Source organism: Phyllostomus discolor, chromosome 5 (genome assembly GCF_004126475.2).
Source record: "Phyllostomus discolor isolate MPI-MPIP mPhyDis1 chromosome 5, mPhyDis1.pri.v3, whole genome shotgun sequence".
Lineage (NCBI taxonomy): Eukaryota > Metazoa > Chordata > Mammalia > Chiroptera > Phyllostomidae > Phyllostomus > Phyllostomus discolor.
Window position 1 is genome coordinate 44,497,214 of NC_040907.2, and position 15,877 is coordinate 44,513,090.

The window sequence follows — 15,877 nt, forward strand, 5'->3', positions numbered from 1 at the left end:
AAGTAGACTGCTTATCAACCAAATCCACTGTAATTGTGCACTGACCTTTCTGAAAGCATCAATTCTCATGCCTGGCACATAGTGGGTAGTCAGCATTTATTGGTTGAATCTAAATGATTCATAAGGAAGTTTAAAAAGAATGACTTTTCCTTATTACAGTCATGATACATGTTAATTGTGGGAAAATACAGATGGGAAAAATAATAAAAATCACTTGTAGTCCTACTGTTAACATTTATGTATTAATCCATCTAGACTATTCCTATGCATACAAATATATTGCAAAAATGAGATCATATTATATACACTGTTTGGTAACCTGCTTTTTCTTCCCCTTAACAATATATTATGGCCTTCTTTCCATGTAAATTGGAAAAATTGAATATTGGCTTTTATTGCACCTATTCATCATCTGTAATGATTGGTAGGGAAAGATAACATGGATAATTGAAAGCCATTTTTCCTCCTCCTTCCCTTCCAGTCTATTTTTTTTCTCCAGAGAATTCCTCCCTTCACTGAGACAGAATTGCTTTCTCTTTAGCCTTGCCTTGAGGTAGTTTTTTTTCAAAATGCCTTCCAAATTCATTGTATATCTCACCCCAGCATTCGGCTCTGTTCGGATACTCCTGCCAAGTTATCTGTCCCATGCTTCCGCCTCACTAGTCTGCTACCTCGGCTACTATCGTTATTTGTCTCTCATTTCCCTTCTCCTCCTCCATGTGGTAACTCATCATTAACGTGGGGGGCAGCCTCCTCCCCACATCCTTGAGAACACCCATCTCTTTGGAGCGACTATGACCACTAGTCCCACCCCAGATCTTATTTTTTAATATTGTCCCATGACAGTTGATATTAACAGATAGAAAAAGGTCTCTGGGGCGTAGAGTACTTACTTCACTCTGGACACTATCAGCGCCCCCTGCGTGCCCACTGAATGACATAATGGAGAACATGCCATCATCTCAGATAGCAGAAAGCCAATGGCCATTTAAATTGCATCTTATAATTTAATCTGATCCCTGAAAACAAGAGCCATTAAGAGGAGGCATTTATTTAGGGGAAAAAATGTTAATATTTCATCATCAAGTAATAAATAGAAACACCGATTCCCACACAGAAGAACTGAGCAAAGAACTCATTTTGACTCAGGTTCTAGTTTAATCAGAATGCTCAAATAAAATGCTTAATCTGCAGAACTTCAATGAGGACTAATTCTTTAAAATGAAAAATGAGTGCAAACAATATTAAAAACAGGCATTTCTTCCCTGCCACCCAAATTTATCACTGTTCTGCATCAATGGGATTGTGGTATCTGAAGTGCTATTTAAAACCAAATTACCATTTGGGTTATTAGAAGAATCACTTGGCATGGCACGGGCCTGATTTGTTGACAAAAAGGCACAGGTGCTGTAACCTTTGCTTAATAAATCATTTAGCTGCCTGACTTGGAAGCAGTGTGACTACCTTTGCCTCATGAAATTTACAAATATATGCACAAGCCACACACTTCACTGTTTCGCACACCAGCTGACTTGGAGAGGTCCCTGCATAGCTCTGTCATGGGCATGGCACCCATTCTTTGCCTCTGGTCGAGGTGCACAGGGAACACGGGAAGGTGGCATGTATTGAGACATTTCGATGTGTTGGCATTCTGTGTCATATTCCTGAAGATCCACCTGAGAGACCAAAACTTAGTCAGTCTACAAAACTCTTAAGAAGCTCCTTTTTTCACTCACTCATCATTTTTCACTATATTCCCAACACCTCACAATGCAGAGAATAACAGTTCTCCTCAAGTTGTCTGAAGGCCCGTGGGAGAAGCAGATCCAAAGAAACAGCAGTGGTGACGAGGACAACAGCAGTGCAGCATGATACCAGTTACAGAAACAAGAGCTGGGGATGAGAGTTTCCCAAAGAGCGGAAGGGGCAGAAACAGTCGCTTTTCAGTCCTTGTCTAACTTTGGTCTGATGATATGGTCCTGGTTCTTATACGTTTCACCTTTTTCCCCCTGTTTTAATTTTTGCACACTTATTCATGAGTTGGTAGGTAATACATGAGTCCATCCTAAAAGGAGAGACATGTTGAGCTCTGTCCTCTCTGGACAAAGCAGATGAATTGGAATCCTTTCCTGTTGCTGGTGTATCAACCAGTAGGTCCTTCACCCCTCACTTCCAAGAAACATCCTCTCCTTGTTTAAGTGTCCTTATCCAGGGTACTAAAGAGGCTCACCTGAGATTGCACTTGAATCAGCTGAAGCCATCCCTGCTTCCTCTGCTCCCTGATCTGAGCCGCCCGCCTGTAGGAGGTTAGGCACCACACAGAAATTCAAGGAGCAAGCAAGAAACTCAGATTTCCATAGAGGAAAGAAAAGTATCCTTCCCCTTCTAGTTAGACCTGGACTTGAGCAATTTAGTTCCAAGCTCACACAGCTGAAAACTCTCATGATTGGAGGGGAATGGCAAATAAAATTCCATTTACCCCTGACTCGGAAAAAAAGTGAATTGGTCAAATTGGTACTCTCATGTTAAGCACCCATGTGTGCCAGGCTCTGTGACTTGGAGCCCTCAAGGTTGGTGCTTTCATCCCTAATTTACAGATGAGGAGAGGGAAGTTTCAGAAGGGTACGCTTGTCCCGTGGTGAATGAGGTAGCCAGGATTTGAACCAGTCTGTCTCTGAAACATCTCTTTCCCACATATTATCTGCATCTGTAATTGCTTATAGTAAAAGATTACTGACCATTTTCTCTTTAAGATGGTCTGTGATTAACTCACCCTCTTACATCAAGGAGTCAGAAGCCTAGAAATTGGGTCCCGTGGGATAGGACTGATGCTGCTGTGCTTGGTTCTTCTGAAGACTTGCCCCAGTTTCCTATTAGTTCATGCATCTGTAAAATCAAGACTGAGCTCATTCTCTCATCCTTCCTGGGAAAAAGACCTTTACTAATGATATTAGTCCACATCTGTGAGAACAGCTAGCCTCTGCCCAGAGACCAGATAGCAGAGCAGCTGAGATTGTGGGCTTTCTCTTCAGATCTTGGTTGGAACTTTATTTCATCACATACAAGTAGTATGTGTCTTTTTTTTTTTGCTTTTCCTTTTTTTCAGTAATTCAATTTTCCTATAGCCTGGTTTATAAACTATAAAATGGTGATGTGCAAGCACACACACACACACACACACACACCTCCTGTGGTTGTTTAGAGTCTTAAATTCTGAAGTGAAATGTTTGACACCTATTAAACACTTAACAAATGATAGCTTTTATTATTTAGTTGATAACTAAACTGATATTTAAATAGTGTTTTCCTGGATTACAAAGTATTTTTCCTCATTTGATCTTAAGAACACCCTTTTAAGGAGGAAGAGTCGTTATTTTTTCCCTATTGTACAGGTTAAAAGACTGAGGTCTAAAGAAGGAAGCGACTTCCCAAAAACCATGTAGCCAGCTGTCTGTAGAACCAGGACAAAAACCCACTTCTGATTCCAAAGCCCACATGACCTTCCCAACACCCTTTCTGGGAAGGACTTGGGGGAGCCTTTCAGCGCATCCTTACATGCTGCCGTGTGGATATGGGCAGAGCCTACCTGCCAATTAGTGGATCTAAAGCAATCATATCGTAAATTAGGTCAATACTCCCCACAGACATAACCTCATGGATTCCTCCACTGAGCATCTGCCCTGAAGGTACCCCAAAAGCCTGATTAAATTGTGTATGTCTCCTCCTCTCCTCGCACCATTTCTCCCCTTAAGCTAAGTTGTGCCCCAAGAGAAAAGAGACTTTCCAAGGGGAAGTGATATCTCTGAGGGTGTGGTAAAGACTGGCAGCAAGTGAATGTATCCCTGTAATGTGAAGGGAAAGGCGATGCCTGGTCATCTTTTCACTTATGTTCGTTCTCGGCTCCAGTTGTCGGTGTTGGGTAGTAAGCAACACCTCTCAGAGATGAGTTACTCATGCAATCTGCTTCCCCTCCTCCGCACTTCCTGTGGGCAAGCAGTGAGTCCTCCCAGCTTCCCACACCAACCTATAATTTCTTGACACATTCTCTTCACATACACTTGGCAGCTGACTCACTGACAGGCTATGAGACACTCTTAAAATACATTTTTCAATAAACAGACCTTTGTCTTTCACGTTTTAATTTGGCAGCATGTTTTAGATGTCCTCAGCCACAAACTTTACTTCTAGACAAAGTTAGAGTATCAGTTCTGGATTTGGGACTTCTTTTTCTCTCAGTTCTTATACTTCAATAATCGTGTAATCTTTAAACATGTTTTAGTTGGGCCTTAGCCTTTTTCCTTTTTTTCTTTCTTTCTTTTTTTTTTTTTTTGCCTTGCTCCAGAAAGATTTTGGGGAAGCTTCTTAGTTGAAGAAAACTGATGATTGTTGAAAGAATTAAGGTTCCCACATGGGATCTGGCACACAATAGGTGCTCAGTAAATACTGGTTTCCTCTTGCTTGCTTTTTCAGTATAGTCATGCTGAATGATGATGTTTTAGTCAACAATGGACTGCATACACAACAATGGTGTACCACACAGTGTAGGTATGTAGCAGGGCAGCCATGCTACACCATGGAGGTTTGTATCAGTGTGCTCTATACAATGACAAAATCACTTAATGATGCATTTCCTATTGTTCCCAGTTGTTAAGTGGTCCATGGCTGTGTTAAAATGAGATCCATAGCAATGGAGAAGTAGAAGATAAGAGGGAGTTTTCACAGGAAATTTTAGCTCTCATGAAAGAAGAAGGGAAAAGACTAAAAATCTGGTATCCATTAAATTGGCCTTGAGATTCTGAGAAAAGTGGGACAGAAAATGAAGTTGGGGGGAAGGCTGAAAAAGAATCTGTCAATTGGTGTAGAGAGCCAGAGAGAATTAGATCAGAGTTTGATGATAGCCTAGCAGTTAAGTCAGAAAACCATAGTATCAACTACAGAACTGCCTTCAGAATTTCTAGTCCTTAGATAGGCCTTGATAATATTTCTCATCAGTAGAAGTTTCAGGATGCTAAGGGGAATATGTTTGTTATTTATGGTCTTTGAGTGAACAAAGGAAAGTCAAGAGCTAGAGAGTTGGGAGACCTGTTTTCACATTATGGCTGTGCCACTTATGAGTGATCTTGGACATGCTATCTTTAAAATTCAGTCTCCTTGTCTATGAAATGAAGGCAATTATAGTACCTGTCTATAGAAGAAAACTCCTATAGATAGTGGCTTACGCCATTCAGGGTGATTTTTTCACATAATAAATCTGTCAAAAAGTGGTTGTTGGCAGTGTTTCAGCTGCTATGTGATGCCAGCAGAAGCCAGTGCTCCTTCTAACATTCTGCTCTACCAACCTTTGCATCCACATGCTTGGTGCCTTTGACTGACAGATGGCTGCTGCAGCTCCAGACATCATGCCCACATCATTCCCCATTATTCCTCTGCTATCAGGGAACAAATGCCCTGCCTTGTTTCTTCCCTGTTGCCTATTAGCACATTTCCATTTAGGTCTCATTGCCCAAAACTGGTCACACTGTCCTCTCTAAACATAACTGCCCCCAAGAAAGAAGGGGAACAGGTAGTGGGTAGACTGTCAACCATATCTGCCCTATCCCCTTTTTCTGATTTCTACTTGGTTTCATGCACTTTCAACACTTGTTGTGCTTGACTAATTTTATACTCTTGCTGCTTGTCCTCTCACAGAACCTTCCCTCCAATTCACTCTTCTGTGTGACTCTCTAGGAGACATAATATACTGTGTGTGTGTGTGTGTGTGTGTGTGTGTGTGTGTGTGTGTGAGTGTTGTAATGACCATCTCATTTCAGCTGTTTAAGCTCAGGCCTTGGACAGAAGTACTGGAGTTTTGTGCAGGCCCGCTCCCATGGGGCTGGGTCAACGTCCTCCTGGTAAACGAGGCCTCTGAGAAGGCTGAGTGGGAGGGCATGTGCCTTTGTAACTGCAGGGGAACTCTGTGAAACGGTGCCCTCCGGGTGCCCTCCCAGGTGCTTATCAAACAGTCAGCAATAGGTTCTGGGTTTCTCTTTTATGACTTGGAACCAGATGCTTCCTTTGCAAAAGAAAAGAGCCTGGTATTGCTGAGCTTGAGTCAACAGAGTTCAGAGAACAGGAAAATAAGTTGACTGGCCCTGCTCTGGGAACTCGGAGGAGAGAAGGCTGGACAGGTGGTGTGCCCACTTTCCATAAAGCCCCTGCCTGTGAAAACCCCATGCCCGAGGAATTTGCTTTCCCAAATATTTCTGCATTCTGACCAAGGTCCAGTCACGTTAGGTGAGAGGTTCCTTTCAGACACAGGCTTTCCCAGGCCTTCTAATGAGTCTCAGACCTTGAAGGTTCCACTAACAGTTTCAAGGCCAGAGCCTACTGTTTAATGTGAGACTTCCAAAGCTCTCACATGATTTCTCAGTGTTTCTTCCCATCCACTTTTCTCACACCCCTTGTTTACCTTCCTGTTTGTTTATCGAGGATGAAGGCACATTCTTTCCAGAGTGGCCTCTCTCTTTTTGGGATCCAGCCTTTCAATGGAGCCTATTCATTGAGTTGCATTCCACAACACAGGCCTCCCTAGAATATTTGCATGAGAATTTTTCCTTAGGCTTCACATTGCTTTCTTTACAACAGAGATGAAATAACTTAGCACTTCTAATTGGCTTTTCACTTTCCAAATGCTTTACACATTAACTAATGAATCACATGGCTTGTGATAAGCTGGATCCCTGTGTAAGAGCTGGGACACTGGGTTCACTGGGTTAGGACAGGCTGTCCTGGCCTCGGATTCCTCACCCTCACACCCTCCCTTCCCAGAGTCTGAATGTGTTGGGATAATGGAACTGCAGCCCAGGCACAAATGTCCTCAGCACAGGGCAGCCTCAGGCCCCACGGCACTGCCTTAAACACGTGGGAGGCACCCAGTGCTGCCTTTTAAGGCTGGATATGCCGCATGTCTCCTGCTGCCTTGAGTAGTTGAGGCAAATTTAAGGCCAGACTTCGTGGCCCACAGCTTCTGCCCCTCTTAGGCATGATCCTGCCTTCCATGGATTCCTGGCTGTGTCTGTTTATGGGGGTTGGGGGATAATACAAGGTCTAGTAAGGGAACTGACCGTAGTAGGGACTTGTGTATCTAGGTAGAGGAGCACTGGACTAGGTGTCAAAGTACCTGGATTCCTGGCTCATCTCTGTGACTCATCAGCTATGTGGTTGATATGAGGGAGGAAAAGGAAACTAGAATTTACTGAACACCTAATATTCCTGGCACCATACTAGACTAGGAGAGGGACTATCAATACATATGGTCCAATCCCTGCCATACACTGCTTACAGACTTCTAGGGAGAAAAGTAAATTGTAATAAGTGAAAAAAATTGAACTGTGTATAATCTACAAGTAGTACAGGGAGTAGGTGAATAATTTTGGGGAGGAACAATGGAGTCATAGAAGATTTCTCAAGATGACCCTTGAGTTGGTTTTGAAGGTGACAAACGTGCTGGGTGGGTAGAACATTCCATTCCAGGAAAGGGGAACAGCATCTGCACGGGAATAATGGTATGTGCTCAGAGAACTCTACTGTTTGGTATGTCTGTTCATACAAGTCAGTGACAGAATGTTGAATAATGAGGCTGTTAGACAGGGTTTAGTCACGAAGGTATGTACCTTTATACAGTGGTGTGGCATTTGGACTTCATTCTGTGGGAATGGGGAGCAGGTGAAGGGCACAGTGGGGTCTCTATATGTGAAGGAATTATAACCTAGTCTGGTTTAACACTAACTAGGCATGGGGTAGTAGCATTAAGACCTGTGGTCATGAGTTACCCACCTCTGTGGGGCAGTGTAATGCAGAAGAGAGAACAGAAGCTTTGGAATCTGACCCGACTTTGATTTATCTAAGATCATGACTGCTCTGGATGGAATTCTGTCCCCCACTCCCCATCAGCTCTATCAAATTCATGTGTTGAAACCCTCACCCTCAATATGATAATATTTGAAGATGGCGCCTTTGGTAAGTAATTAAGTTCAGGCAGGGTGGGGGTGGCTCATGATGGGATTGGTGCCCTTACAAGAAGAGACAGCAGAGACCTTGCTTTATATCTCGGGAGGGCTCAGGGAGCAGGCAGCCGTCTGCAAGTGAGGGGGAAGAAGACCTTAGGTTCCCAATCAGCTGGAATCTCGATTCTGGACTTTCTAGCCTCCAGAACTGTGAGAAAATAGATTTTTGCCCTTTAAGCCTCCCAGTTTGTAGTGTTTTGTGCTGGTAGCCAGAGCAGACTGGTACAGTGACCTTGCGGCAAATTTTAGCCTTTCTGAGCCTGAGATGTCACAGTTATAAAATTATAAATTAATTTCTGCATTCCACTTAGAGTTTTATGAAAATTCAGCATGGCTAGTATGTAAAACCCTCAACACCATACCCTGGCTCATGGCAAGCTGATGTGTACTGCTGCTTTGCTGCTTTTTACCCCTTAGAATTGAACCTCTGTTAAGCACCAGAGATAAGGCAGGATGCATCTCACTCCTCTGTAGGACCATGGACATGTGACTGCCAGTAGAAACACAGAAATGTTAATATGGCAAGAACCCCAGAGGTGATCTGGTAATTTTCCCCCTGAGCTGAGTCTCCTCTCCCCACATCCTCCCTCGTTTGTTTTCCATAAGTTATGCCATTAATTCTCTCATTAGCTAGTGGAATGATATTTATTTATTAAGAACATACTTAGCATACTCCCAAGGAGCAAGTTAAAGCTCCGCTAACAGCTGCAGTTTCTGGTTGTGAGAAAAATTACAGTGAGGAATGCATACAGAGAGTTTCTGTGTCTGTTATGATTTCTTATTAAAAAACTATTAAACTTTATGCTGGATGAGGGAAAGAAATAAAAAATCCCACTGCAAAAACAAGTTATGAACCTAGGAGCACAGTTTCTGAATGTTTATTTTGTCAGATACACAGCTGACATGATTAGTTCTAATGGGGTGGTGATCCTCATTGAATTGCAGATTGGTGTGAGTGACTGAAATACCGCAGGGACTTAAAATAAGTGGTGCATACGGTATTACTTAGGCTGCATCCTTTAGCCAAGTTGAAGGCTTCTTTTTCTCTCTCCCTTCCCAACACACTCATGCATGCACATATGTGCACGCACATACATGCACGCACAGCCACATATGCATCTATCTATTAGAGAGACTCCAGACGGAGTATGAACAACCTACTGTGAGCAACACTGACTTGCCTCTGCTGATTTCTCCCCTTTGCCCTCTGCCACCCAAGTGTACCCTACCCCCAACCCCACCCCCACCCTCCGTTGCAGATAATGGTGTATCAGATCAGTCTGCTTTGCTGCTGCATCAAGACCCAGATCGATTTATTGACTCTGTCAGAGTGGCTGGTACAGTAATTGTTACAAGAGAAGAATGGAAAGTGAGAACGTGTCCACATGAAAAATAAAAATGATGTTTTGTTCTTTCCTGCACCCTCCCCTTTTTTACCTCATAGATCTTTATGTGTTTACACAGCAAGAGCACTTCACTTAAGTTAATCACTCCTTCTACATTATTAATTTGACAGTTAGGGTGCTCCGTGACAGGAAGTGTGTTATGGGAAACATTGATCTCGCTCGGATGGTGCGGACCTGCGCCGGTTTGATATTCTGTCCCTCATCTCACTGCTTTGGGGTCCCATCAAATCACATTTCCCTGATTGACAACACAGAATGCCTCCCATCAATACAATTGATTTTGTGAATAAGGACACAGAACACTTTTTTAGCTGGAGATAGAGAAATTGTGTGATGGCAAGAGAACATTTCAGAAATCTTTCAGTTGAGAAATCTAAATTGGGAACTAAGATACTAGTATCATTCCAAACAAGTCTAATTTATAGGCTTAGAAAAATAATACTATTAGAAGAAACTTACTACAAGTGAAAAATAGATTTAGTTGAGACTAGCGATGAACCTGAAGATATAATAGCTGTTTTTAAAAGGCCATCCACTAATTTTTGTGGGAAATTTTTGGTTAAGTGCACATCTTTGAAAGACATTTCATTAAAGTTCAACTTTCATGGCTTATACCTGTAGACCCTAACATAAATCCTATGTGAATGGACAGAAGTGAGCGGGTGTCACTTGTGACCTGGAAATAAAAGGTCAACCATTGGATTTATAGCTTTTTTAGTGAAAAGAACATAAAGATTCCTGCCAACTGGAGTCAATCCATATTTTAATGTTTCCTAGTTAAGATTATAAAATCAAGGGATTAGGATCATGCTGTTCAGTGAAGGTCAAAAATTAAATGTGATGGGCTAAGTGTCATTCCCATGGGGCAGAAGTTAATATTTCAAAAGCCATTTCTACCACTGGCAGTCAAGAATGAATTGTCCATGGTCGTTAACCAGGTAAGGGGAATCCCACTATCATTACTAAATTTGGTGGTGATTATCACACTAATTAACTATATTGTTAAATTACTCTGCTGTTCTCCTATAATGTCCCCAAACAGCAGTAGTGAATTGATTGCTATCAAATAATTCTCATATACAACTGTGAACAAGTCAAGATGAAGGATCATGGGTGAAGGCTTCTCGTGGGAAAGAATTTGTGGCTGGTTTATGGATAAGAGTGATAACATAGAAGCTTAAGCTGCCTATAGCATTCTTCTAAAACTAAGAATCTGTGACACTACAGACCTGTGACTAAGTATGATTCACCAATACAAGTTTTGGGTTGTTTTTTTTTTTAATTTTATATCTCCACAAGAAACATACCACTATCGAGTGTGTATTACATTCTATGGAGAACTTCACTCTTAGGTCACAGTGCCAATACAAGTTTTTTAAGTGCAAAAAAAAAAAAAAGAAAGAAAGAAAAACCCATCTCTTTTTATTATAGTTTTCTCCATTTTATACTTCTTCCCCCTCAACTTTATATTTTTCCAAAAAAAATTCCATTTGCCAAGTCCTTTTTTCTCAATTTTTGGACTTCTGGATTCCATCTACTTGAGATTTTTATTAAGAGATATGATAAGAGATAAGTTATTTAAATGTCTCTATAGGTGACTCAGACACATATACCCCATACCATTTTCAAATCCAATTTAAGATGCCAGTATTTTTCGAAGTTATAAAAATACCAAATATCAAGCTGTTCATTTCTTTAAAGATTATCCACTCCAGACCTCATCATTTTTCAGATGGGACTCGAAGTGCATTTTGAGATAAAGTGTGTATCATTTTTATGATGCAGCACCTCCAAACAAGAGAGCTGCAGCCCAGGGTGGTGAAACAGCCGTGAGGCCACACAGCTGAGAGGCCGCGCAGGAGTGAGATGCAGGCTCTCAGATGTCAGGGAAGGAAGAGACTGGGAGTTTAGTATGTGGCTTGGGACACGGGTGCATGGTTCTTATTTTACAAAGGTGTTTTATAAAAGCCTAATGTCCATTAGACTGACCCAAGTGCTTTGGAATCCTGAGAAACAAAAGTGTGTTCTTCAAAAGTGCCCCTTGCAGGAGGACCCCCCCCGCAGAGAGCCGCGCGGTATTCACGCGTAGGCTGTGGGGGGCATTAAATGGGTTTTGCCCATGCTCTTTGGCAGCTTCCGGTTGCGCAGTTTTCTGACTTCCGTCCTTCACAATGCAGACAAAGGTTAAAATTCCCATCTACTTTCACAGGCAAACACTTTCAAGTGCTTCTACAGGAGCCAGGGAGTGGGGAGGACCTTTGATTTAAAGTTCAACATTTACATTGTAATTTTGACTAATTTCTTTGCTGCATTAATTATTGAAATTGTTTAATTAGATAAACTAAAATTGTCTTAGATCTTTAACTTGATAGGCTTGTGTGCCTTCTAGCCACATTTTACATGATACTGATATGCGTCATGAGTGAAATTCACCTCTGACCGTGGTTTCACTATCTGCCAGTTTGTTCTCTGTGCTGTCTGCATAGCTCTGAGGTGCTATTTGTGACATCATTACCATTCAGTTAGGGCCACGCTGGATCTCTCAGTTGGCCTCTTCCCAAGTATTTTTTCCTGTCAAAGTCTAAGGATGTACCAAATTCTCTTCACCTCGCTCGCCTAATAACATCATTCTTCCCCTTTCTCCCACCCCCTCCATCTTCCAGGAAGACTATTTGCTTGGTTCTTCCCCTGGGCCTTGCATCAGAATGACCTTTGTAAACCAAGAACTGCTGAATGACACTCCTTATGGAATTCACTAATGTTCTTCAGCCTTGAGGTCAGCTGTCAAATCTGGACTTCCCCATTGCACCCTTTACTGGATGTTTTCTTTGAATAAGAACTGGCCACAAAATTAAGCTCCATAGGAAAATAAGAGATTGCAACCACTGAGTAACTAATGGCACGGGAGAGAGAAGGCAGCTTCTCCAAATGCCTAATTTGCTTCCGGGAAATAGCTTGCCCTCTTCGTCTTGTGTCTTCCATGTAGCTCCATTCAGCGAAGCGTATTTCCACATTTGGTGCCCTCTGTTTCTTAAAGAAAACTGTAGAAAGATGAGACTGTTCTACCATGAGATGCAGTGTAAATTAAATAACATTAGATCTGCATTTACCTACCCACGCATTAATGAATATAAAACTTTGAACTGTCAAGTCAACTGTCAAATTATTTGGTCTTCAAAGTAATTAAGATCCACAAGGATTAATTAAGTCCTCTGGAAAATATTTCCCATCCACCATTTTGCCAGAGTTGCTTAAAAAACAAAAACAAAGTAACATTAGCTGTTACGTTTGTTTCCTATAGCAACACTTAACAGCAGAGGTCCAAAAGACTGGGGAATGAGTCGAAATGAAATAGATATTTATGAAAAAGAAGGAAGAGAAACAAAAACTGCACAAAAGAAAGAACACATGATTCTCAGTAATTGGGGGCTGAGTGACCAATTGTATAGTAGAGGCGATCTCATATGCAAATTATCAGCCTTCTGCAAATGGGCCAATCATTTCTGCCCCAAAAGCTGAGAAACTCCCTGGCTTGTGAGCCCTGATTCCACTCAATTACCATAAGTAAACTGCCTAAAAAAAACTAATTTTACCATTTATGCTACAGAATATCATCTGAATGAATTCTACTTTTATTCATGTCTCTATCCAATAGAAGAAGCTTTCTATTTTCATAGCAAAGGGCTTTATTTGGAAGCATATTCACATTTAATTTGGTTTTAGAAAAACCTTAGTGGTTTTTAGCATTTGAGCTAGGCTAAGTTCAGGGGGTTCAAAGAAAAGAATAGATAGCCAGCAATACTCATGCTATGATTGCATTTGTCCAAGAAAAATGCCTGCCCACTATTGCACTACACCAAGAAGGGGCTATAGTGAGCTTATCAAGATGAGGTTTCTGTCTTCCCCATATGAGGGGGGAAAAGGCATCAGTACAGTCTAGTAAAGCGTCAAAGCACTTTCATATATTGTTTTATTTCATCCTCAAAAACACCATGCTAGGAAGGTGGTCTTAACCCCTTTTTATCAGAAGCACAGACTGAGACCCAGCTTCACAATGTTCAGTCCATCCACCTGGGCCAGGTAGTGCCTTCTCTGAACCCCCCAGCAGAGCTTACTTTTGAACTATTTATGTGACTAATCACGTATGTCTCACGGGGATGCAGCAGCTAAACCTAAGGTGCTTGGAAATGCTACAACCTGCACTTTTGCTGGGGATGCTCAGCTATCAGGAAAGAATGTCCCCCGTGTCAGGGGATGCTATAAAGTGACTCTCAGGTGTTGCACCATTTGCTTATTTACTGCTGTGCCTGCTTTCTTGCTTGATGAACTCAGAAGTTGAGTGGCAGAGTCCATGGTACTATTTCTTCAGCTTTCTTTCCCTTTCTGTACACAAAGACCATTGCTACTTTCTCCAAACTCCTGGACCCTGTGCTTAACCTGGGGAGTGAGTCTTAACCAGGACTCAGCTCTCTCCAAACTGGTTCCCTCTGAGCATCTCAGAATCCCTACTTCAGTTCTTCCTCTATAGTGTGGTACCTTTATTGTCTGGAAAGTCCCTGAAATCTCTGACCTCAAAAATCCCTTAGGTTTTTTAGGTAAACATATATGAGATTTCCTTTTGAGTTGAGAACATTTATCTTCATAAGCACTTTTAACTGAATTTTCAAGGCAGAAAAACACTGTAAGCAAACTCTAGTTTTTATATTTGAAGAAAATAAATATGCAGTAACCATTTACACAAAGAGCTTGAAAAATGATTCCAAAGAAATTTGAAGTCAGGCTGTGGAATTCTAGATTTATACCTCCAGGATCTGTTACTCTCTTTTAACTGGAATGTTAACTCTGAAGCGTTATAGGGAAAATTAAGAGATCCAGTTTTCCTGGCCCCAGCCTTGTCTTTCCTTCTCTCTTTCTTTAACTTTATAGAAGATCTGAGGAAATGTTTAATACTAACTAAAGCTCGGTGCTGCCCAGCCTCTGAGTCTGAAATGCCTGAGAAAGCAATACAGATTCCAACAGTAAAACATTCCTTCACCAAGCCTTGGAAACTAGCATACTGAGGCCGGCGGAGTTCAGAGGGAGTACATGTAAATGAGGCTCAGTTTAAACTCCTGACGAGTGTTTTATTTAGTTTAAACCTGAACTTGAACTTGTAAACGTGTTCGTGGAGAACAACACGGAAAGGCTGATGCAGGAGAACAGGAAGCCATATTTTAGCTCAGATAATTCACTTTTTTAAAAAAAAGACCTTCAAGTATGTTTTTAGCTGAACTGCCTTTAGGATAGCACAAGGTGGCAATCCACAAGGTTTTTGTGATTGCAGAATCAGAATGAAAGTTAGTATGTTTCGTTTGATCTTACCACCAGGATCTCCTATCCACAGGGTGACTTCACAAGAGAAAAGAATATTTAAAGAGCCAATGAACAGATAACAGTCATCCAGTCTGTAATTAGTTTTATTAACATAAAAAACAAAGGTGTACAACTGTTTTAAATTAGCACCGTGTATATAAGCTCTGAGTTTGTTCTTAAGTAACAGTTACCAGGAGAGCAGGACCAAGTGGAATTTATCTGAGAACAAAGTAACTGATTTTGTTTGCATGCTTGATGTTATAAAACACATTCTTCTATCTGTTTTCAGTAATCTTTGCTTATAAGATCTTCCCCATCTCTAACATCATTACTGAAAAGGTAAAAAACAATAACATTTTTGTGTTAGAGTGATATTACCTCTGTCCAAGAAACATAGATTCCTGACAGGGAAACCTAGCAGTTCTGCCAATCACCTGCATTATGCACACGTCCAAATCCTTGATCACACCCTCCACACGGACTCTTCATACTGCGGGGTCTTCACCTTCATACAGCTGCCTAGCCCAGCCCCACTAAAAGCTTCTCACTTACCTCCCCTGGAAATATTCAGGAAGGATCTAATTGTTTGTAGTAATGAATATTGCTTAGTTGTAAATTTAATCTACAAATTTAGAAGGAAATAAATCTGAACATAAAAAGCCTTTGCTGTTTCAGCATTAAAAAAATAAAAGTACCATCATTTGAAACTGCCAACCCCCACATGGGTTTGTTTTGCAAGTCACGTCTTAACAAAGACAAGTTTTGTTGCCATAAAACCCTAAATCCTGCCACATTTCCAGAAGGAGGAGGAAAGCCTTGTTCACTCCTCCCTGGTTTGTGCTTTCGGGGACGTCACATGGAGGTTCAACAGGGCTCGGGGAAGTCATTGCACTTTTATCCAGGGCACTGGGCTCGGAGGAAACCCTGACCCTCTCCCAGGCCATCTAGATCACCTAAATGCTGCTCTAACTTCAGGCAAGTATTTCAAACTTTAGTCTTTTAATATAATTTCCTCCCCAAATGCTGTGATAACTGCTATACTGAGGCCTGTTTTGAAGATAAGTTCATCTGGCC

The 15,877-nt window shown here is 41.5% G+C and overlaps 1 protein-coding gene across 7 annotated transcripts in view; it reads left to right on the forward strand.

Annotated features, from left to right (window-relative positions):
- The window catches only part of NFIA (nuclear factor I A), a 375,972-nt gene that overhangs the window by 342,672 nt on the left and 17,423 nt on the right, over positions 1-15,877 (forward strand). The gene's annotated exons all lie outside the window — the stretch shown is intronic.